Source organism: Mus musculus, chromosome 7 (assembly GCF_000001635.26).
Source record: "Mus musculus strain C57BL/6J chromosome 7, GRCm38.p6 C57BL/6J".
NCBI lineage: Eukaryota > Metazoa > Chordata > Mammalia > Rodentia > Muridae > Mus > Mus musculus.
This window is the reverse complement of record NC_000073.6, coordinates 142,561,350-142,582,931: the sequence shown is the minus strand read 5'-3', so window position 1 is coordinate 142,582,931 and position 21,582 is coordinate 142,561,350. Positions and strand designations below refer to the sequence as shown.

The window sequence follows — 21,582 nt, the reverse complement described above, 5'->3', positions numbered from 1 at the left end:
CATGAACTCAGAAGAGACTGAGGCTCCCCTGGATGTTTCACTTCCACTCTCTCTATGCTCATTCTTTAGGAACGTTACTAAGAAGGAATCTGAGAAAGCAGAGCTCTTTCTCCACCACTTGTCTAAGTTCCACAGCCAACAACAGGGCTCAGACTAGGCTCTCACTGGATACTAGCCCCCATTAGAGTACCATGCTTCAGTTAGGTTCTGTTTGCCCACCAGCTGCTAGCCATCACCTAGTCCTCAATGTCACGTACTATTACAATGGCCAAAACAGACTAGACTTGACCCCAAGAGCCCCCCTCCCCGCCAAAGCTTACTGCCCTCATTGTACTTTCTGCCCTGGCAGTCCCCAGATTGACAAAGGCATGCCTAACTTGTTTCTGGAAGAAGAGATCTAGCTCTATCCCATCGAAATGCAAATGAACCACTAGGAGTTTAGCCTGACCAAGGAAGCTTTCCTGCTCACTGTCCATTCAATGCAGTCAAAAGTGCTGTGACTATACAGGAGGAACATAGCAGTGCTGTGACCATACAGGAGGAACATAGCAGAGGCTAAAGGGCCATGGTGCCATGTAAGTGTGTTCTGTGCAGCAACTGATGACCAGACAGTACTGAGTCTGCCTGGAGCCTGAGTTAAAACCGAGAAAATAGCCATTGCCTACAGTTCCCGAATCACCACAAGGAAAGAAAAAGGTTGGTGAGAAAATAGAGATTCTATTTTCATGTCCGGGGGATGAGCGTGCAGGGCACTTACACCCAGGACTCAAAGGAACATGCTACATTCACACGAGCATCCAGGAGGCATAAGAATTCTGCAAGGAGACCATGCCCTATTCTTGGACGTCTGCTGAATCAGTTGTGGGGTTTATACGCGGGAGTTGCCGCGTGGTGGCAGCAAAATCGATTGCGCCAAACCTAAAGAGCCCCCCCACCCCTGGTATTGGAATTCACAAATGGCAATGCTGTGGGTCACCCAAGTTCAGTACCTCAGGGGGGTCACAAATGCCACTAGGGGGGCAGGACACATGCATTTTCTAGGCTGGTACCTCGTGGACTCGGACTCCCAAATCAACAAGGTCGGCTTACTCTCTGCAAAGAATCCTTTGTGTGTAAAGACCAGGGTTGCCGCACGGCGGCAGTGAAGTCTCGTACATCGCAGTCCTAAAACGGATTGCAACTGATTGAGTTTTCTCCCCTATCACCATCTATGATCCCATAGTCATGGGCTTCATGAGGCCAGGGGTTCATGCTAGTCCTTGATAAAACGTTCTCAAGAGCTATCTCAGGTATCTGACTTATAGGGTTCTGGGGCCATCAGCGCTATTGTGTGAAAATTGAAGTATAGCTACTATGTGTGGTGATCATGGAATGTATTGCAGTACCATAATGCAGACCCCACTAAGCATGGTCCTCAAATTCTGCACATCTATGAGGACACCTGACCTCCCTACCCAAAGAATCACTTAAGGAACCGCCAACAAGAAAGTCTGGTGATTTGCGCTTTCGTATTCTAATTGGGGCGTTCAGATGCTAATGATCTCCGGCTCAGGGCTGCAAACAATTCTGAAACTGCATTCTCTCTCAATGGGGCTCAGCTGCCAGCTTGGCAGCTGAGGAATCCTACATCAAGCCTTGGGTGTCAGCCCAAAATCAATTGAAGAGGTGGTAGGACCCCTGGCTGGTTTGTGGCAGATAATCGTACTTATGGCAAAGTTGGGGTTCACCTGTTTTGCACTGTCCCGGAGAGCCTTGTTAAAAGCAGAAGGCAGGACACCTATGCCCTTCCGGAATGGTCTCCTTTGGTCTCAGACCCCATAAACCAGTGCATGTGGTTCGATGCCAGAAAGCACAAAAGCCGTTGTGAGTGGAAAGACCAAATTGCTGCGCTGGTGACTGTCATCTTAAACATTATGTTCCAGAGACAGCCAAAGTTAAGGTTTGCCCATGACAATGTCCAAGGGCCAAAGTTCGGGTTCGCCCACAGCAATGTCCGAAGCCGCTATGCCTCAGTGGTCGATATGGTTTATAAGAGGTTGGAACACTTGTGTTTCTGGAGGGGGTCCCTTTGGTCACTGAACCCCAAAACCAGCCAGTGTGGCTCACTATAGGAAGGCATAGAAGCTGTTATGTGCAACAAGGGAACGGATGCTACCGCGCGGTGGCAGCATACTCCTATATATCGTGGCCCAAATGCTGCCAACTTGGGGGGAGCGATTCATTCCCAGCAATATCCCAGGGTCACCCAAATAGGGATTCATAGGGGTGGTAAGATGTGTGCACCTCTGGAATGGTTCCCTTACACACTGAACCAGAGAACTTGACTCATTCCCTACACAGCCCGAGATCGTCAGTGGCTGGTAAGACCGAAGTTGCCGAGCAGCGACCAGTGCAGTCCCACATACTTTATCATAGAGGTGACCAAAATTGCGGTTCACCTATGGCAAACTCATGGGTCACTCAGGCATAGCATTCAATGATTCATAAGGGTCATGGGGTGGTACAACACACATTTCTTGGGTAGCTCCTTCAGTCTTGCGCCCTTCACGATCGATCGGTTCACTCTCCACGCTGTGCAGATTTGGCTATAGCTAAATGGACAGACGATGCCGCGTGGTGGCAGTACAATACTACATATTGCTCGGCAGACGCGGCATAGGTTGGGGTCCGCTGTGACAAAGCTTTGAGTACCCCAGGTTCAACAAAGGGATCAGGCATTTGTGCACTTACGGAATGGTCCCCTTCTGCCTTGGGACTCCTCAAGCTAGCCAGATCTGTTCAATCCAAACTCAATACAGAATCGGTTATAGGCGGGAGACATAGAAACTGCCGCGTGCGTGCGTCCACCGAAACCCCATAGCCATAAAAGCAGAGGCTGGGGTTCAACCATTGCAATGTCCCAGGTAACCTAGGAACTGTAGCAAGAAGTTGCAAAGCTGAGATTAGAGACTAGGAGAAGTCAGGGATCCGCTTAGTTTGAAGTGAAGCAGGAGGGTGGGTAGCAAGAGGGAGCATAGCGGGTGTGGCATGGTGGGGTTGTATAGCGTGGGTTATAGCGAGGGGGTATAATGGGGAGGTATAGTGGAAGTATAGTGGGAGGTATAGTAGGGGTATAGCGGGGGATATAGAGGGAGTTATAGTGGGGGTATAGCGGGGGCATAGCGGGGGCATAATGGGGGACATAGTGGGGGGCATGGCAGGAGGGGCATAGTGGGGGTATAATGGGGGTGTAGTGGGGCGGTATAGTGTGGGTATAGTGGGGGACATAGCGGGGGTATAGTGGGGGTATAGCAGGGAGGGTATAGTGGGGGTATAGCAGAGAGTATGGGGGCCATAGGGGAAGTATGGTGGGGGGTATGGCAAGGGGTATGGTGGGGAGGATGACAGGGGGGATATAGCAGGGGTGTAGTGGGGAGGATATAGTGGGAAGTATAGGGGAGTATAGCAAGGGTGATGTGGGGGGTGATGGGAGACAGAGACCAACTGCCACCACACCAGTGAATAGCTTACATGTGATGGCCAACCCTCGGCCTTTAGTCTGCTGATGCTGCCAGGGTTCTTGAGGCTCATTAGAAGATGGGGTCATTCTTTTCCATCTTATATACCGATCTCTGAAAAGGATCATTTGTTTAAGAGCGCAGAGATAGCCACAACCACCACAAGGTGACAGCACAGACACACATTACAGCGCCAAGATAATAGAGGCTGGGGTCTATTTATGACCAAATTGGAGGTGTCCGTCAGTATCATAACTTAGGGTCCACCCACAGCAATGACCAGGGCTTTTCACAGAGTAAAAATGAAGGATCACTAGGAGCCAGAAATGAGTACTCAGCTGACATGCAGCCACTAGGCTGAGGATCTGCCAAGGTGCTATTGCACCTCACATAGGTGAGAACCACTGCTGAGTGGTCATGACTGGTCAGCCCTTGAGTCCTCCTCCCATCTGGAGCTCCGGTCACTTCCATCTAGAGCTGCTCTACTCTCTGGTGCCCTGATTTGTGGATGCTGACTCTGTGGATTTCAGCTGCATAACTTTCAACAGAAGCTAAGAGCAATGGTATACGCACGCACGTGGCTGGAGGGACAGGGCATCTCTCCTGTCCCCATTCTATCACTGATAGTAGTACTTCAGTAGGATAGGGAGACCATACTGTGCCTCCGGTTGACTGGGGTGACCAAGACCAGACTGTAAGATAACTAATAAAACTCATCGCAAGAGAGTCCTGACAAACGTGACGACTCACCCAGAAAAGGGACGGTGAGGAGTGCCCAAATTAGCTACTACCTTGTTGAAACCACTGCGGCCAGATAAGGTCAGTCAAGCAGACTAGGACAAAGGCTGGGGGTTAGCCACTCGTAGGCTGTTCATACTCCGTGGGATAGTATGAGACCCATGCCCTCAAATTCCCATTGTGGTCATTATACAAACTGAGTAAAGGGCAGCTTCAGTGTGGCAGGGTGCCTGGGGCACCACCGTTCTATGAAGGGCTTCAGCAGGCTACGGGGCTATATGTTCTCGACATCAAGGGAGATATCTGGGGACAATGCCAGGCCCTGTCTAAGGGATTCCAAAGTGGGAGTTGTGGTGAGGCTGTCTTTGGAGAATTTCAGGACGGGTGCGGGTGTGGGGTGAGGCGAACGTGCGCTGGAACGATACAGGGTGGAGGTGGGCCCTGCGGGGGCCCCGGCGGGGCCATGTACTGATTGGTTGACAGAGTAGGGGCGGGAATTCTGGGCGGAGCCACTCCAGTTAGAAAAAGCCCGGGCTAGAGGGCCCGAAGCACCGGGTGTGGGAGGGGGGTGGGGGGTGGGGGTGGGGGGTATCGGGGAAACTGGGGAAGATGGGAGAGCTGGAGGAGAGTCGTGGGGTCCGAGGAGCACCTCGGCATCTGGAGTCTGGCAGGAATGTTGAAGGACTGAGGGGCTAGCTCAGGCAGAGCAAAGGCATCGCAAAGGCTGGAAAACATCGGAGTGAAGCTGAAGGGCCTGAGCTAGGGTTGGAGAGGAATGGGGAGCCAGACATTCATCCCGGTTACTTTTGGTTACAGGACGTGGCGGCTGGTCGGATAAAGGGGAGCTGCTGGGAAGGGTTCGACCCCAGACCTGGGCAGTGAAGGTATAGCTGGCAGCAGTGGGCAGGTGAGGACCGCCGTCTGCTGGGCAGGTGAGTCTCCTTCTTCTCTCTTGGCCTCGCTCCACTGACCTTCTAAACGAAGGTTTAGAGAGGGGGCCTGGTGAGAAGAAGCGGCTGGCCTCGCAGCAGAATGGCACATAGAAAGGCAGGATAGTTAGCAAAGGAGACATCGTCTCGGGGGGAGCCGAGACAGAAGGAGGCTGGGGGACCATTGGCGACCCCAGGTGGAAAGAGCTCTTAGAGAGAAGAAAGAAGAGGTGCAGGGTTGCCAGTAAAGACTGAGGCCGCTGCCTCCAGGGAGGTGATAGGAGTCCTTGGAGACAGTGGCAGAGACCATGGGATCCAGCAAGAACAGAAGCATTCTAGGCTGGGGTCAAACAGGGCAAGATGGGGTCACAAGACACAGATGGGTCCCCAGCCGCCACAACATCCCACCCACCGTAATTCACTTAGAAGAAGGTTCAAGAGTGGCTCTGGCAAAGTCCCAAGTTTGCCAGAGCCTCAATAACTGGAGAATGGAAAAGAAGGGCAGTGCAGGGTGTCACCAGAAGGGGAGTGGGGGCTGCAGGTATCGGACTCCAGAGGGATTTTACAGCAAGGAGGCTGCAGTGGGTCCAGCCTGCAGACACACCATTCCCATGAGGCACTGCGGCCCAGGGACTGGTGCGGAAAGGGCCCACAGTGGACTTGGTACACTGTATGCCCTAACCGCTCAGTCCCTGGGTCTGGCATGACAGACAGAACATTTCCAGGGGAGTCAAGGGCACAGGATGAAGCCAGACGAGGCGAGGCAGGCGGGGCAGAATGAATGAGTTTCTAGGGAGGGAGGTTGGGTGCAGGTAGAGCGAGTAGCTGGGGTGGTGAGCCAGGGAGGCACTGGCCTCCAGAGTCCGTGGCCAAGGAGGGCCTTGCGGGCGGCGACGGAGCAGTGATCGGTGTCTCGAAGAGCTCGGACTGGAGACTAGGGTAAGTGTCTGTCCCGCTCGTGGTCACCCAGTCTCCTCCCACGCAAGTTCAATTAACTCATGTCTTCATTTCTCCCTATAGCCAGGTCTCCAGCAGAGGTGGATGTGCCTGCCAGTCACTGAAGGCGAGGATGACAGGTGTGGTCAATGTGACAGAAAGACATGACATGGTCCGGTGTGATGGAGAGGACAGAAGGGCAGTCATCCAGCCTTCTTGGTGAGCATACTCCCTGCCACAGGGCTAGTCCGCTCAACCACCTAATTGTCCACCCACTCACTCAGGATTCTGTCCTTTGCAGAACACCATGGGCTGGCGCCTTGTCGTAGAAGCCGTCTGTTCTTTCACTTTTCCCAAAGAGCTAACACTTCTCTGCTGCTCTCTGGATCCTCCTCCCCCTACCTTGAACCCTCAAGATGAAAGGTGAGTTCTCTTCTGCCCCATGTGGGTGGGAGAGGGTGGGATGCCAAGGACAGGGGTCTCATTCTCTCCCACCCATAGAAATGGTGCTACCCAGCTCATGTCTGGGCCTTTGAATCCGGGGACTTCTTTAAGTCCGTCTCGTTCTGAATCAAGAAGATGCTGCAATCAGAACCACTACACTACCTGCCTCAGGAATCTGCTCCAAGGTGAGCTGGGGCACCCTTTGGAAGCTTGCCAAGCCCACTCCCCACCCCACCCCCCGCCCCACCTCATTTGTCTTTATTCTCTTTGCAGGTGAAGCTGAAAGAACAGATGGTGTCAACATTTTGAAAGAGCAGACTCATAGCACCCACCCACCCCTGAGAATCCATCTTCATGGCCAACTCTGCCTGACCCGGGAGACCACCACCCACATCATCCTGGAGCCAAGCCTCTACCCCGGGATGACTTCATCATCTCCCTCCTGTCTTTTTCTTCTTCCTCCTTTCCTGTAATTCTGTTTCTTTCCTTTTGTTCCTTCCTTGCTTGAGAGACTCAAAGCACCCGTGACTCTGTTTCCCCATTTACCCCCTTTTGAATTTGCACTAAGTCGATTGCACTGGTTTGGAGTCCCGGAGATAGCTTTGAGTCTCTCCGTATGAATGTATACAGCGAGTGTGTAAACCTCTTTGGCAATGCTGCCCCAGTACCCACCTGTCGTCCATCTCCGTCTGAGGGCAACTGGGTGTGGCCGTGTGCTTGAGGCCTCGCCTTCCCCTCGCCTAGTCTGGAAGCAGTTCCATCATAAAGTGTTCAACATGCCCTACTTCATCCTTTGCCCCTCCTCACCAGGGCCTCACCAGAGGTCCTGGGTCCATCAATAAATACAGTTACAGTCATTGGTCTCGTGGACTTCAATATAATGCGACTCATGGGGGGAGGTTGGGGGGGCAGGGGAAAGAAATGAGGGAAGGGGAATAAAAGGGATAGGGTACACCATCCATGATGAAGGGGATAATGAAATGGGGAGGGCCTCTAGGATGGAATGGGGAATAGGAGATGGCTTATGAAAAGGTGGGTGGCACTGGGATAGGAGGCTCATGGGATGGCACACAGCGAAAGGCCTCATGGGATGCCAAGAAGCTATGGTATGGAAGGGGCCTATGAATATGAAATGGTGCCTGAAGAACGGGCAAAGCAGTCGACATCACAATTAAAAAATGCCAGAGTGCCATACGGAGACAGAGGCAGGGCTGTGAGCAGGGTCCCTCAAGACAGAGAGGCTGGGGAGGTGAAGGACATCCTTAGCAATGAGAGATGGTGGGCCCAGCCAGAAACCTGGATTCTACACTGCTCCCAAGGTCCTGCCTGGATGACTCTGAGTCCTCACACTAATCCCAACTCCCGAGGCATAATGTAGACTGCACAGTAAATCTGACTCCTTGCAGTAAGGCTCGTAATGGGTAGGCAGCTACACATGAGGCTGCGTAGACCACAGCCACATAAAGAGGCCCATGGTGGCCTCTGGGCTTCCCTCTCCTGCTCCAAGCATGCTAAGCTCTGGACTGGAGCCCACGTCGATGCCTGCAGTGGTACCCTCCCCTTGCTGTCTGCTGTGGATAGGAGCTGAAGGGCCACAGCAGAGAGATAGGGACATGCACAAGTCTGAATATAACTCAGAACACAGGGCACGGTGAATATCCAGGGAGGACAGGGAGGTCAGCATGAATGACAGGTACATGAAGGACTGTCACTGAGGTCTTGCTTCCTAGGGTGGAAGCGTAGTACCCCATAGGTTTGCTATTAGTGTCCTCATAGAGACAGCAACTGGTTGAGCTGACCCCCACGTCTCTGAGCATCCTACCAGCCTCCTAGCTCCTAGACTCTTAGCTGTACAGATACTGGGAAGGGACTTGAAGAGCAGATTAAAAAAAAAAAAAAGAGGCTGGGGTCCTTGGCTCTCATCCCCAGCCCCAAGCCCCAGTGCTTATAGCAGTCAAGAAAATCTCCTCCAGCTGACAAAGACCAGACAGGACTGACTGTCAGGAACACCCACCCTCTCCACCCCATACCCTCTCTGGGCAGTGGGCCAGCTTCTCCCCACCCCCACCACATGCCTGGTCTCTCTTCTGGACCCTCCACAACCCTTTCTCTCGCCATCATTTTGCCCTCTAATTTTCTGGGAGGGAGACCTCTGTGGTCTTCCTGGACAGGGTGGTTAGGCACCCACTGGGCATGTGGGTGTTTCTCTGATCACCTCCATAGAGGTTTTCAAAAGCTTCCAGTCAGAACATGCCCATCTTCCTGACCCTACTAGAGGTTACTTGCCCCAGTGACAAAGCAGCTTGTCGTGGGGTGGGGGTGGGGTGTCTACAAACAGCCTTTATTCCAAACATCTGACCACCCAACCCTGCAAAAGCCAGGCTCAGAAGACAAAAGCTGCTGCCTTACAAGACACGTTGGCAGGGACAGCTAGTAGGCACTGGAGGTAGTCACAGGGGATGGATGTTGGAGATTGGGGTAAGGGTACCCAAAAAGGCCCTCTATCTAAGAGACACAGAAATAGAGTCACAGAGTGGAAAGGGGGTTCAGGGGTGACATGAGCTACCTCCTTTGGGCCCTGCTTTCCTGGTCCTAGCATGCTAAATGTGAGTTTTACACAGGCTTTGAGGTGTAGGGGGCTGGAGTCACACATTCTTACCCTGGGGTTCTACCCAGAAGACGCTAAGACAAATCTGGGGAGATGAGGGTGCCAGTGTGGAAAGGGAGAAATTGCTCCTTCCCGTCCTCTCCCACCGGCTCATGGTGGATGCCTCCTCAAGCCACTCCTGTGAATGTCACAGATAGTGAGGGTGTCACAGGACAAGGCCTACCTTGAGTTTATCCACACCTCCTTTATTTAAGGCAGAAAGTTCTGAGCTCTCCCAGAAAAACTGGATGGATGTGTGGGGCAGGACCTCAAGGTGCAGGCTGGTGGGGGCTAGATGCCCCCAAATCACCAAAGCTCTGCAAACAGGTGTGCCTGTGGGTCTTGGGCCTCAAGAGCCTCGCCCACGGGTAGGGGCTGGGAAAACAGAGGTGGCCCAGCCCCCCACCCTCCAGCCAGCACAGCCCCTCCATCAGCCCAGTTTGGAATGTGTTTACCTTTAGCCCAACCCGATTTCCTGCTTTTTAGAAAAGGGGCTTAGAGAGGGCTGCTAGACAGGCTCCAAGCCTGCCACCCAAAGGCACTTTCAACCTCCCCCCTCCTTGTGCGGAGAAGCTAACAGGGGCTTGAATTTCATCCCCAAACCCCAGCCAGGGTGGGTTGTGGGGAGGGTGGGGAGGGGCTGGCTGCTCCACGCTGCACAGCCTGGGAGATGTTTCAAATCTTCATGGGGCCCAGGGTCCCCAGCACAACCCCCACCCTGCAGGCACAGAACTACGGGGGTCCTCACACACCCAAACCCCTCCCCAGCTATGTTTCAGTGACAAGTTAAGGTTGGACAAAGACTGGAGTAGCCCATTAGAGAGCCCTTATCACACGTGGTGGTGTGGCCACAGTAATAACTCAGGGCTTGTCCCTGAGGACGCATATGCTGTGGGCGAGTATGTCTGTGTGTGTGAGGGCCACATGGCCTCACCTATATACCCTGGTCTATCTGTGGTAGGATCTGTGTGCTGACCAGTTGGCCAGTGGCTGGTGCTGAGGCTGAAGCTGAGGCTGAGGCAGGGGTCTGTCCTTTTTCAGGATTTTTCTGCGGGGGTGTATGTGGTCATGGCCTCCAGGAAAGTGTACCCTTGAGCTGACTGCGTTGGGCGTCTGTGGTTTCATGTCTCAGGTTGAACTGAGTAACCCAAGAGCACGTTTTAGGCAGGAATCGTGGACATGGGGGAGGGACAGCAGTCAAGATATTTGCTATCCCACTGAGTAGAGAACATTCCAATACTGTGCAGGGAAGGAGGCCTCTGAGGCCCCGGGGGCTGCAGGCTTGACTGTAGTACACCCTGCAGAATCTCAAACAACGTAGCATGAGACTGCAGAGGTTGGCCTCCCACTATCTACACTGCAAGAGGAGGGTCTCCTTTCCAAAGGAACTAGAAAGCTGGGAGTGTTGTCCTCTTCAGCTGTGCACACCAGCATCTGACCAGAACCAGAGACTGGGCTCAAAGACTGTCTGTCCCCTTCCAGCATGATCCCAGCCTCTCCACGGAATACTTATTGTTTGCATGGGTGCACAAGTGTGTGTATGTGCACATGTGTATGCATGCACATGCATGTGTGTGCATGTTTGTGCGTGTGTGCGTGTGTGTGCGCACACACACATGAGTGCATGAGTATGTGTCCCATGAGGAACTAGGGCCTTCTCTAAGAATGTGTGAATCTCCAGAAAGGGGAAGAGAAGGTTCTGGAAGGAGTTGTGGTCAGCTCTGGCCTTCCCTCATGCTGTTGTAGCCATGCTGGCTCAGCAGAGCTACCCACCCTCTTTCCTTTCCTTTCCATCCCTCACCTCTCCTCTCCTCTCTTTTCTCCTCCTCCCCCCTCTCCTGGTGACATTGTTGGCCCCTTTCCAGGGCTGAGGGGAGCCGGCGGGGGCCCTTCCTGGAAGCCCACCTGCAAAGGCTTGCTGGGAAGGGGCCTGCTCTCCCTCAGGCTCCCACCCGCCCGCAGCCGTTTCCTGGAAGCAGTCACTGGGTATTCTGTTCCTTGTCAACGCGAGCCTGCAAATAAAGCAGACACTGTGCTCCTTGTCCTCAGGGAGCCCAGCTCCATCACCCCACACCTGGCAAGACAGCAGGTGGGTAGCCGGGCCATGGGGAGCAGTGCGAGGCGAGGCGAGGCAGGGGCTGGACCCATAAACAAGCCCAGGCGCCAAGTACAGGAGGCTCTACCCCCACCCTCCGTGTGACACCTCTGAGATGAACCCATGCCAAACCCCAAAAACAGCTATAGGTGCAAAAGGGAAGTCCCCAAGGAAAAGACACCCTGCAGACCCCAGGGAAAGGCTGGGAACAGGTCCATGAAGAGGTCACCCCTGGGACCCTGGCTCTGCAGAAAATTTTTTACCTGAATGGGAAGGCCCAGGGATCTCACATGAGAGAGGCATCACGGTAAGGGAGAGAAAGGGATTGGTAAAACCCTTCACTTTGAGTTAGGGAAAGAGGCAGAGCTATCATAGAGTCGGGGTCTTGTGGGCACCCCATCTAGGAGAAGGGATTAAATGATGAAACCTGGACTCTAGTCTTTCTGAGGGGAGAAATGAAACAAAGGATGGTGAGCGGCCTAAGAGCAGGGGAACCTCCCTGGGCATGCTCAGAGCACTTGACGGAGTGTGGAGCTAGCTCTGAGGGTAGACCAGGACCGGGTGACAGATGAAAGAAGATTCCTGGAGGGACCATGGCATATAGTGCCACAGAGGACTAGAGAGTGACTAGTAGGCTTAGAGTGCCTGGTGTTAGACTCTAGAGTCCATGCATCTGAGGAAAAACAGACTTAAAACATCAATCCGAGCCTGACCTCTCAGGGTAGTGCTGTGAGGGACGGGGCCTGGGGGAACAGTGGGGCCCCATGAAAGGCTGGGAAAGACTGGTTTATTCAGGTGGCATTCAGGTTGTGCGCATGCGTGCCAGAGCCCATGGGACTAAGGGAGGTGTACACAAAGCCCTCAATAAGTTCCCCATTGGCTACTGGTGACTTCACTCCTGTGTCAACACCACCATGTCTGCAGCTTCCTGGCTGGCCAGGGTTTATGGAGCGGGACCGCGACCCCGCCTGGGCCCCCACCTCACTCGTTCCACACACTGGCCCACTGTTAGGGTCTTGGGGGTGGTGGCTGTATCATTACATCCTGGTGCCTCCTGCTCTTTCACCCACCTCAGAGGTCCTGGGACAGTTCTTTCCCTCCAGGCATCCCTGGCCAGAGGGTATGCAGGCCCTACCTCCCTCTCCCTCTGGAAAGGAGCTTGAGGCCCTGGGGTCACAGAGGCCTGCAGTCTGTGCATGTGGTTATGGAGCCAAAAGTACAGCACAGAACAGAGGCTGGGCGAGAACCCTAAAGGGACTCTGGGGTCTCTCTCACAGGGGCCAGCCATGTAGACTTGCCTTCTCTGACCCTAAGTTCTTGTAGAGGGGCCACTTGTCAGAAAAATCATCCCAAGAGCCATTGTGACAACCATCCCTGCCCACCTGGCCTTGTCATTCCCCTCAGAGTAGGGCATGCTCTTTGGGAAAGGGTTATGGTGCCTGGTGTCAGACTCTGGAGTCCATGTATGACCAGAACCCTGCTTATCCCTCCTACAGATTAATAGGCCCACCGAACCCCAGCTACAGAGAGGAGTTGAAGTTTTCGATTCCCAGTGTCCACTTGGATAATGGTGACGGGGGAGGGGGGGCTCTCCTCCTCTAGAGAGCTACAGTTCCCAAAGTGGTGGCTAACACCAGGAGTAGGTACGTTTTCTGCAGAGCCAGCAGCCCAGGACAGCTGATCAGGCTAGCTTCGCCTTTGTTAGCTATGCCACTCCCACTGCCACCACCATTGTGGGAGCTCCCCGTTGGGGTTCTGCTTTGCTGCTCCTTTCCCAGGAATCTTCTGGGACCAGAATGGGATGAGTCCACTTGGGCCAAGAATCCTGGCTTACCTGAAGCTAGGATACTTTCATAAGGAGGTAAATATAGACTGGGCTTCCCTGAAGCAGTGGGATCTTTAGGCCAGAACAGCCCTACTGGCTAAGGGGTAAGAGAGATGGGAAGGAGAAGATCCAGGTATCCTCTGTCCTGCCTCCTCCATAGTCCCATGTCCAGTGGACTTCATCACCAGTGAGCCAATACCCACGAGCCCTTAAAGGGTCACAGCACATCTGAGTGAGAGCAGAAAGGCAAAATGGAGGGGAGCAATGAGGCCCAAAGGCACAGAGGGAGACTGAGCTGACAAACTGGGAGGGAGAGCCCTCTGGGGCTAGTAGGAAGGAACCTACCAATGGTCACTAAATCCCAACTCCCATTGGCTGCCTTTCTGTTCCAACAGCCCTTCCCCAGGAGCGGGCCTTGGATACAACTGTCCTTTCACTCCCCCTCCCTTTCCCCGCCCTGTGGAGTGGTCTCTGTTTGTGAGAGCTGTTAACCTGGCTCTGCCCTGCATGAACCCCTCCCCTCACCAGAGTCAGCAGTGTCCCCTGCTAGAGGGTGAATGGCCTCCCTCTCCCTCGGGTCGTGGGGCAGAGTACATGTGTGCCAAGAGGGGGCCCCATGGGCCACGTGGCTGTTTGCAGTTCATGAGAAGCAGCTGAGATAAAAAGCTGTTTTCCCAGTGGGCAAGGGGCCAGAGGGGGCTGAGGGGGGCGTGGGAGTCAAGGCCAGGCTGTAGGGCTTTGTGCAACCCTGGCCTCCCCCTCCTACGTGTTTGTACCTGCAGGAGCGGGGGGTTGTGCAGCTACAGAGCAGTCCCCACACGAGGCTGTCAGCTCTCCTAGCTTTCTATATTTTCCCTTGATGCCTGAAAGTCCCAAGTATCGTCCTTCACCATTATGAGGTGCCATCATCCAACTGCCTAACTATGACAGAATGTGGTCTGAGATTTGGGTAGGCAAAGCCCTAGCCAAGGGACTGCCAACCTATACAAGATCAGGGCAGGGGGGCAGTGCTAGAGATATGTGGGCCAAAACTTGACAGGCATAGAAAGAGCCAAGATAATTAGATTAAGCGTTTACATGATGCTCAAGTCAAGGGTACATGCTCATGAAGGGGTCCGGGGAACTGGTGAACTCTCCTGGAAAAGGGACTTCAGACCTTATGCCCCCCACCTACCTAGATATGGCCTCAGGGTACCTTTGTTGTGTAACCAAAAGGGTGTGGGGCTGGAAGAAGACCCCCCCATCTCTATCCACCTGACCTCACTAGGCATGGAAGGGTAGTCCTCCAAGAGAGAAGTCCTCCAAGATCTCTTACCCAGCTGGTAGTGCTCCCAACTCATCTCACTGAGGCTCCTTGTGGAAGCCTAGGTGGGCCCTAGAAAGAGACTAGCAAGCAGGGATTTAGGTACCCCTATGAAACAGGGAGTCTGTGTGCCCCTTTCATACAGGCCTGTGAGTCCCATAACACATGCCTTATCTATATCTGATGCCTCAACTCTATGGCCAGTGACTTTCTGGTGTCTTAAGAAGGGTGCATGTGTGCATGTTCACATGTGCCTGATGGGATCTGTGACAGCTTCCAAACCCTAATCTGGGTACACCAATGAATAGCTCAGAAATGGACTGCCTTGAATATGCAGCATGCTGGTGGCTCGTGTTGTTAACAAGTAGGTGTTCCTTATGATGAAACTTGAGGTCCCCACTTCCAGAGAGAAAAAACCATCCTCCTTTTACTAGGGTGGCACTTTCAAAATGGCAGCAGAGTCTACAGAACCCAGACTCCCATAGCACTCAGTGGGTGCAGGCAAGGCTCTTATTCATGGAGGTGGGAATGGGTGTGAGGACTCTTAGCCTCCCCTGGAGCCAGGGAAGGAGGCTAAACAGTGGCAGGAGGTCACCATTGTTCTTTAAGGGCAGTGTCCCCATTCCATGCAGGAAAGTTGCAGAAAATAGGAAAGGGGTAAACAGGGTGCCTCTGGGAAAAGTTCCAGAAAAAGAGACTGTGTCAGAAAGGTCGCATGCTTCCCACCAGCCCTAACCTTCAGTTGATGAGCCCTGACAGTCACCAGTCCATAGAACATGAGCCATGTTTCCTGGTTTTATTTTTCTTTAGCTCCAGAAGCCCTCACCTTCCTACTCCACTAGCACAGATGTGTTCTTATTTGCTTATTTTGATTTTGTGAGACAATCTCATGTAGCCTTCAAAACTCACTAGGTAGCTGAAGATAACCTTGAACTCCTATTCGTCCTGCTTCTACCTCCCAAGTGCTAGGCATGTCCTCCATATCTTGTTTGCGTAGAACCAAGGATTGAATTCAAGACTTGGTGCCTGCTAGGCAAGCATTCTATCAACTGAGTCATATCCTGATCCTATTTTTAAACTTTAAAACTTAGTGTCCAGGCAAGATCAGGCAGCTCCCATAGTACAACATGACCTAGTTAACAACTGTTGTTACGTATGTAGCCCATGCAGGCAAAGCCACTTGGTGTGGCCTGGCTGCTCTGTACCTCTTGGCTTTGAGACTTCCATTCCAGATGGGGCATCTCCATTCACAAAGATTTCCATAAGTTTACCTGGGGTGCCATGGGAGAGTGCACTAGCTAGGGACACCACAGAAACTCTGTAGATGAGAACTTAGGGTATGGCAGCCTTCTGTGCCAGTAAGAGGGTGTTCTGGATGTTGGATTCCCACCACCAGAACATAGAGGCAAGGCAAATTGGAATACTGGACACAGTGGATAGGCCTCTAATAAAAGGGACTTAAGAGATAAGTCTGGCATACCAGCTCCACCATGTACCTCACTGAGTTTTCCCTCTCCTCTACAGAAGAGGAAACTGTCTATAGGTCCAACCATCCTCTGACATCTGACACTGGTACAGGTAACCAGTGGTCCCTAAGCTTCATAGGGCAACCAAAAGATAGTTCCTAGGACCAGCTATGGAGCATTAGAAAAAAAGAGGAGGAACTTTCTAGAAGGTAAAATGGTCCCACTGCTCGGATCAGCAGAAACCCAGCCCACAGTCCCTCCCTAGTCAGGAAATGTAAACAGGAATGTAAAGGGTAAAGTTCTAGGGCACTGACCGCAGAACTCAAACAGGACAAAGACCCGACCCCTGGACAAACAGTGGGTCACGGTGCAAACTTAGGCAGGGCAGGAGTGCCCCTCAGCATCGTGAGTGTAGCCCTACATTGCTGTCCTTGACTCCGTGGCCTCTGTGGGAGAGGCGACCGGGAGCTTCTGAGACCAGGGAGAACATGCCAAGTCTACTAACCTTACTGTGGAGAGGAGTCCCGCTTTCCCTAGTACATGAAACCTTCCTGGGGAACCATGGTTTCAAGGTGCTCTCTTCCAGCCAGCTTCTCACGTTCTAACGCCAAGCCCCCAATTCCAGACCTCTCTTTCCAGCTTCAGGAAACACGCATGGTCCTACTTCTACTTCTGGGGCCCTGTGATAATGAGGGGACAGTAGAAAAGAGAGTTTCCTCCATTCCTGTCCTGTTGAACCCAGGACAGGAACAGGCAAAGGAACTGTTCCATTACTACACTCTGCTGTCAGTCAAGGAAGTCCCCAGAAAGGAGATACAGATTTGCCTCAGAGACACTGAAACTGGAGAAGACAAGGGAATATAGAGCGGCGGGTGTAATGCTAGTCCGGCTTCCAGATCTTTCTAACAACTACCTTCAAAGCTCCCAGGCCTCAGGCCTCAGGGGCACTCTCCTCGAATATACTTCCAAACTCTTGTTCACACACTTTCACAAGTACCTCTGGCACATTCTGGGTGCTCTATACTGGGAAGAGAAAAAACCCAACCAAACAAACAAACAAACAAAAAACCAGCCGTGTTGTAAGATGGCTGTGACCATCATGGTCCAGACCCACAATGGGATGAGAAGGATGGGCTAGCTTCTGCTTAAGAGAAGACAATCACAGTGCCCTGGAAGAAAACTCAGATGGCTGGAAGGACCCATAGTCTAGGTATTGCCATACCTAGAAAGCCTCAGGGTTCAGGTAGGCCTTAAATGGGGGTTGTAAAGCTCTGCACACTCAAGTTCAGAAGAAAAGGGATATTTGCAGGTCTCAGAGCCTCAGCGATGCAGGAAGGGACTGCCGTATCCAGGAGTGAGTAGGGAGGGGGTTTGGGCTCCTTTGTCACTCCGAGAAACTCTACACAGTGCTTCTTTTGGAATCAAGACCCTCTGGACCTTGAGCTGTCTCTATGAATGACTTAGGAGCAAAAGTCCACCTCCAGGAACCCTGGCCAGGCAAAAGCAGGCCTTTCTTCTGGTGACAAATGGGGCAGGAGGGGGATGCCGAGCTGCCAGAGCCATCTGGTTGAGGAAGACACTAGCCTAGAGGGTGTGGTATGGCCTGCTCAGGAAGGTCAGAGGTCACGATGGCCCGGAAGAGCCTCCAGCCACCTGGGCAATTGCAGTTCGGCTGGTCCCCACCCGCCCCTCTCCACAGGATCAGAGGAAATCACAGCAGTGCAGGCAAAGTGTTTATTTTCAAATGACATTTCTAAGAAAAATGGCCTCCCCCAAACGCTTGACCCTATGCCTGGAATGTGGGGAGACAAACAGCTGTCTCGACTCCCAGGCCCCGTGAAGACCCTGGTTGGGGGCAGGGGCTATGGGATACCTCCTGGGGATACACCAGCCCCATGGTCAGGGCATAGGATCCTGGCTCTGGGCTCCATTCCCAGCCTTGCTGTGTCCCCAGCAGGAAGCCCACACCCCCATGGCCCTGGGGTCACATGCATGCAGGGACAGCTTGTCTTGACCAGCAGGGCCCAACACCCCTAGTGTGGACTTCACAACATTGGCCTCCTAGCACACGCGCCATACCACAGGCTGCCTTGGCGCCGCTGCTCCTGCTGGGCTCCTGGCCACCCAGGCTTGCCCCAGCCCTCTTCTGAGCTCCCCACCCCAGGAAGCACACAAGGTAGCTAGGCTCAGTCTACAGAAGGATCCCAAGTCCTCTGGCCTTAGTTCCCACAGGCAGAGACTGGGCTCTAGGAGGTGAGGCCCCTGTTTCATGATTCCCTCCTTAGATGATTTTTCTAGTGCCTGGCCATCAGTGACCCATTGCCTGATCCCCACCCACTGCCTAGGGCTGGGGAGAGATTCTGTTGGGTGTTTGGGGAGTCAGAAAGGCACCCTAGAACTGTCCCTGCTGACTGAGCTCTGACCCAATTCCAGTAGCCATTTTTTTCTCTTTCCTGCCTCCATGTTACCCATCTCTAGTCTTAGGGTACCGTGGGAGTTCCTGGAAGCCACCTTTGTGTACCCATTGTGAGTACCCTGCTCCCCGGCAGCTCTCAGCACTGCTGAGGTACAGAGGGAGCGCCTCTGTTTCTTTCTCAGGGAACCTGGGCCTCTCTAACTCACTGGTGAGAGCTTATGAAACCCCTTCTCCAGGAGTAGGGGGTGTGTCCCAGAGCTCTGATAGCCTGTACTTAGACAGGAGTGGGCAACAGAAGAATGGAGAGGCTGCTTCTCTGCCCCCAAGCCCCCCAGCTTCCTGCCTCACAGCCCACAAAGCACTAAAGGCCACAGGTCCTGGCGACATCAAAGGCCCAGGAAGCTCCTTGTACTGAATTAAGTGTAAATGGGTCCAAGGCATGTGGCTTACATCTCCCACAATTACTCCTGCTTGCTGCAGGATGAGATGAGGAAGGGGTGGGAGGGAGACCCTCTGAAAGGCCAAGTTTGGGGCAAAGAAGCATGCAAGGACACCCCTTTATGCTCCACAAATAAGAATTGGCAGAATCATACCGGGCAGTAGACCTGACACAGCTTTTCTTCGTTGACTACTACTGTGGGGCCCAACTATCGGCTTGCCCATGCTGAAGCTCTTTATGGGAGTATCTAGCACAATCCATTGATAGAATGGGACCATTGGGGGCCTTCACTCACATCTGAGGATCCTTACCCTATGCCTAGACACAAAGGAAACAGATAGGTGTGGTCTCCTGTAGAACCCACCAGTGGAAAAGTCTCCTGGGGCTAGAGGACCCAAGCTCAAGAAAGAGGTGGTGGTGGAAAGAGGCGCTGTGGGTGTCCCAGTGAACCCCAAAGACCATGAAAAAGACCCTGATTCTCCTCTGGCCTCAGGGAAAAGTCCACACCTACATGGTAGGCAATCACGAGCATTTCTCAGAGTTCTGAGAATGTTCCAGAAAAGTGAGACAACTGTTGGTGGGGGCAGGGGGTTGAGGGGTGGGCAGAGACCTGAGTCCAGTGAGGGTCACAGAACAGACGTCAATGACCAGGAATCCTTATCACCTGAGCCTCTCTTTACATACAGTGTCCCCTCTGCAAACTTAAACTGAGCAGAGGCCAGGCCAAGGGTCAGGGGCCAGCCATGCCTCCTCTGCCGGTCTCTATCAAGCTCTGCTGCCCTCCTGGCCAAAAGCCAGCTCAGCATCTGCCATTTGGTCCCAACTGAAACAGGCCCGTCTCCCCAGGGACACTTGCAGAGTCCTTCATCCTGGGGCACTTGGAGCCTCTGTGCATGATCAGCCTGTCTGGCCCCGGCAGCGTGATTTGTGATTTTCCGCCTCCACACTGCTGCTAATTGCCCTGGACCTGGGAAGGATGGATGGGGGAGGGGGCTCTGTAATCCCATCATCCCCAAGCAGAAGAATCAGGCTGCCAGGAGATGACTCCATTTACCCAACTAACGTCAGCAGAGCCCCAGGCCTAGCCTATGCTTGAGGGGGGAGGAGGTGTGGGAAGAAGTACCAAGGGGGCAAAGATGCAGACAATGGGGGATGAAGGGTAGCTTATGGAATGGGGAAGGTGTCCCAGTCCCTGTGGCCCCTCAGCCCCTTAGAGCAGCTGCTAGGCTCCTTGGAGCCCTGCTCCTTGGTGTGGATAACCACTGTAATCTACCATGGAGGGCTTAGCCCAGTGGGGGCCAGAGTAGACCTGTCAGCCGATTCCAAGAGGCAAAGACACCTGCTGTTCCCCAAGATTCCCAAGGTTCAGACCCAATGTCACCTACTCTTGTTCCCAAACCATTCCCTTGTAAAAGTCAAGTTAAACTCAGAGACACGCAAGCCCTGCAAAAAGTAGGTGTCAGAGAGGATGGAGCTGGTACCAAAGGTGACAGAGGGAATCCTTGGGGAGCTATTGGTCTCTGAGAGCTTGCCTTGCAAATAGGAATGAGAAAACCTAGCAAGGAACCTTGTCTCAGGTCACCTGCAAGGTGCAGCAGACTATGGGACTGGAATCTGGCTCAGCGGGGGAGTTGACGATCTTTGATTAGTTGCTGGAAGTCTGAAGGATGAGGACAGCTGCTGGCCTTCAAAGAGGCCCCCTTCTCTTTCTGGACATTCAGACCCCCACCAGCCATAGCCTACCCTGGGCAATGCTACCCCCCACTCCTAATCCTCCTGTCTGCTTCTTCCCAAGAGCCCAGGCAATTGGACACATTTTCCAAATTCCCAGGCTGCTGCTATTTCCTCCTCAAATTCCTCCTTGCCCCAGCTACCCCAAATCCCAGGCATGGGAAAAAAGACACCATGGCATCCACACAGACACCATCTCCAGGCGGGGCTTCATCAAACACAGGGTGGATGAAACAGCAGCTGGCTGTGCCCGGGCAACTGTGAGGTGTGGGGGTGCCAGGGAGAAGAGCCCCGATTACCAGGCCATCGTGGGAAAGCTGTAAAGGAAAGCTACCCAGAGGCCCTTTTTGCTGGTGGCCCCATTCCACTCTGCCTGGATTTCTAGCCTCCAAGTGCCCTAGGGAGAGGCAGATGGAAGTCCCAGCTGGGGACACTTGTGTCCTGCTGGTTACAGGCTATGCCAAAAATGTCCATCTGCCTATGCAGGAGTTACCTGGCTCTAAGTGTGGGTACCAGTGCATCAGCTCAGGCTTTGTTCAATACATCATTAGGACAGGGCCAGTCCACTCCCAGGAGTCTCTGGACAGCCCAGTCACCACACAAGTACCCCGTATGTTCTCTAGAAAGAGCTTAGCACAAGAAAAATGCCTTCTTGGGCCTGGGCACTAGCTGGCTGCCAGGCCATAGCCCTGAAGCAAAAGAGGCTGGTGGGCAGCCCTAGCCAGGTGAGCATGAAGATTTGTGGAGTTGTATGATTCCCAACCCCCATGCCCACTTGTCCAGGACCTTGGGGAGGACACATTCTGGGCTCTGTGAGAAGTGGCCAAGGGGCCACGTGGCGACTGCCTGGAGAGACAAGAAAGGTTTACTGAAGATAACGGGAGGAGGGCGTGGTAGGCATAACTAGACCCTGGACCCCAACCTCTCCTGGACTCTCTTGGGCGGGCTGGCATCTCTGGGGTCGCTCCCAGTCAGCCTGTAACTGTGTAACCAGTGCCTTATCACTAGATGTAGAAATGCTTACAGCCTGGTGGGCTGTGGGGGCCGGGCTGCCCTCCTGCCTGCCTGCCCGCCCCACATGTCATTATCGGCAAGCATTCTAGCGGTCTCAGCCTT

At 53.3% G+C, this 21,582-nt stretch overlaps 1 long non-coding RNA gene and 1 other non-coding gene across 3 annotated transcripts, besides 24 other annotated features; both read left to right on the top strand.

The window, feature by feature from the left end:
• Positions 99-1,356: an enhancer blocking element, noted in NCBI's record as "HS1 enhancer-blocking fragment". NCBI's record gives the evidence for it as "EXISTENCE:reporter gene assay evidence [ECO:0000049][PMID:10839546]".
• Positions 99-1,356: a DNAseI hypersensitive site, noted in NCBI's record as "HS1; the nucleotide coordinates are approximate for this feature". NCBI's record gives the evidence for it as "EXISTENCE:in vivo cleavage assay evidence [ECO:0001075][PMID:9811943]".
• Positions 99-2,684: an enhancer blocking element, noted in NCBI's record as "2.5 kb ICR fragment". NCBI's record gives its function as "enhancer-blocking activity when unmethylated on the maternal allele, but not when methylated on the paternal allele" and the evidence as "EXISTENCE:reporter gene assay evidence [ECO:0000049][PMID:10839546]".
• Positions 99-2,684: an imprinting control region, named in NCBI's record as "H19/Igf2 imprinting control region". NCBI's record gives its function as "controls imprinted expression of the H19 and IGF2 genes" and the evidence as "EXISTENCE:knockout evidence [ECO:0001091][PMID:9851976]".
• Positions 859-906: a protein binding site, noted in NCBI's record as "CTCF site m1 or MS1; binds the unmethylated maternal allele but not the methylated paternal allele". NCBI's record gives its function as "enhancer-blocking activity" and the evidence as "EXISTENCE:protein binding evidence [ECO:0000024][PMID:10839546, PMID:10839547]".
• Positions 1,042-2,684: an enhancer blocking element, noted in NCBI's record as "1.6 kb DMD fragment". NCBI's record gives its function as "enhancer-blocking activity when unmethylated on the maternal allele, but not when methylated on the paternal allele" and the evidence as "EXISTENCE:reporter gene assay evidence [ECO:0000049][PMID:10839546]".
• Positions 1,106-1,150: a protein binding site, noted in NCBI's record as "CTCF site m2 or MS2; binds the unmethylated maternal allele but not the methylated paternal allele". NCBI's record gives its function as "enhancer-blocking activity" and the evidence as "EXISTENCE:protein binding evidence [ECO:0000024][PMID:10839546, PMID:10839547]".
• Positions 1,504-1,518: a protein binding site, noted in NCBI's record as "Sox-OctA site". NCBI's record gives its function as "de novo methylation protection" and the evidence as "EXISTENCE:protein binding evidence [ECO:0000024][PMID:24324735]".
• Positions 1,524-1,538: a protein binding site, noted in NCBI's record as "Sox-OctB site". NCBI's record gives its function as "de novo methylation protection" and the evidence as "EXISTENCE:protein binding evidence [ECO:0000024][PMID:24324735]".
• Positions 1,560-1,565: a protein binding site, noted in NCBI's record as "SoxC site". NCBI's record gives its function as "de novo methylation protection" and the evidence as "EXISTENCE:protein binding evidence [ECO:0000024][PMID:24324735]".
• Positions 2,026-2,684: a DNAseI hypersensitive site, noted in NCBI's record as "HS2; the nucleotide coordinates are approximate for this feature". NCBI's record gives the evidence for it as "EXISTENCE:in vivo cleavage assay evidence [ECO:0001075][PMID:9811943]".
• Positions 2,026-2,684: an enhancer blocking element, noted in NCBI's record as "HS2 enhancer-blocking fragment". NCBI's record gives the evidence for it as "EXISTENCE:reporter gene assay evidence [ECO:0000049][PMID:10839546]".
• Positions 2,129-2,176: a protein binding site, noted in NCBI's record as "CTCF site m3 or MS3; binds the unmethylated maternal allele but not the methylated paternal allele". NCBI's record gives its function as "enhancer-blocking activity" and the evidence as "EXISTENCE:protein binding evidence [ECO:0000024][PMID:10839546, PMID:10839547]".
• Positions 2,585-2,631: a protein binding site, noted in NCBI's record as "CTCF site m4 or MS5; binds the unmethylated maternal allele but not the methylated paternal allele". NCBI's record gives its function as "enhancer-blocking activity" and the evidence as "EXISTENCE:protein binding evidence [ECO:0000024][PMID:10839546, PMID:10839547]".
• Positions 4,786-7,402, top strand: H19 (H19, imprinted maternally expressed transcript). 2 transcript variants are annotated; one of them, NR_130974.1, is made up of 5 exons: positions 4,786-6,103; positions 6,189-6,319; positions 6,402-6,523; positions 6,602-6,729; positions 6,818-7,402. It is a non-coding gene; the product is annotated as a H19, imprinted maternally expressed transcript (long non-coding RNA). The 2 variants fall into 2 exon arrangements; NR_130973.1 differs by having other exon boundaries at positions 6,185-6,319.
• On the top strand, positions 5,785-5,868 carry Mir675 (microRNA 675). The gene has a single exon (NR_030416.1). It is a non-coding gene; the product is annotated as a microRNA 675 (primary transcript).
• Positions 9,020-14,020: an enhancer, noted in NCBI's record as "VISTA enhancer mm47". NCBI's record gives its function as "enhancer in: somite[8/12] | limb[9/12] | branchial arch[8/12] | liver[7/12]" and the evidence as "EXISTENCE:transgenic organism evidence [ECO:0001131][PMID:17130149]".
• Positions 9,020-21,582: part of a biological region, named in NCBI's record as "H19/Igf2 enhancer region", that runs on past the window's edge. NCBI's record gives its function as "regulatory_interactions: H19 | H19-icr | Igf2".
• Positions 9,612-9,839: an enhancer, noted in NCBI's record as "conserved region; CS1". NCBI's record gives its function as "ectoderm enhancer" and the evidence as "EXISTENCE:reporter gene assay evidence [ECO:0000049][PMID:10810089]".
• Positions 10,873-11,344: a conserved region, noted in NCBI's record as "conserved region; CS2, conserved segment 2; no significant enhancer activity". NCBI's record gives the evidence for it as "EXISTENCE:sequence alignment evidence [ECO:0000200][PMID:10810089]".
• Positions 12,114-12,357: an enhancer, noted in NCBI's record as "conserved region; CS3 or E1". NCBI's record gives its function as "endoderm enhancer" and the evidence as "EXISTENCE:reporter gene assay evidence [ECO:0000049][PMID:10810089, PMID:2463463]".
• Positions 12,128-12,149: a protein binding site, noted in NCBI's record as "FoxA site 1 or E1D-a". NCBI's record gives the evidence for it as "EXISTENCE:protein binding evidence [ECO:0000024][PMID:15485926]".
• Positions 12,178-12,197: a protein binding site, noted in NCBI's record as "FoxA site 2 or E1D-f". NCBI's record gives the evidence for it as "EXISTENCE:protein binding evidence [ECO:0000024][PMID:15485926]".
• Positions 13,548-13,932: an enhancer, noted in NCBI's record as "conserved region; CS4 or E2". NCBI's record gives its function as "endoderm enhancer" and the evidence as "EXISTENCE:reporter gene assay evidence [ECO:0000049][PMID:10810089, PMID:2463463]".
• Positions 17,419-17,803: an enhancer, noted in NCBI's record as "conserved region; CS5". NCBI's record gives its function as "ectoderm enhancer" and the evidence as "EXISTENCE:reporter gene assay evidence [ECO:0000049][PMID:10810089]".
• Positions 20,410-20,769: an enhancer, noted in NCBI's record as "conserved region; CS6". NCBI's record gives its function as "mesoderm enhancer" and the evidence as "EXISTENCE:reporter gene assay evidence [ECO:0000049][PMID:10810089]".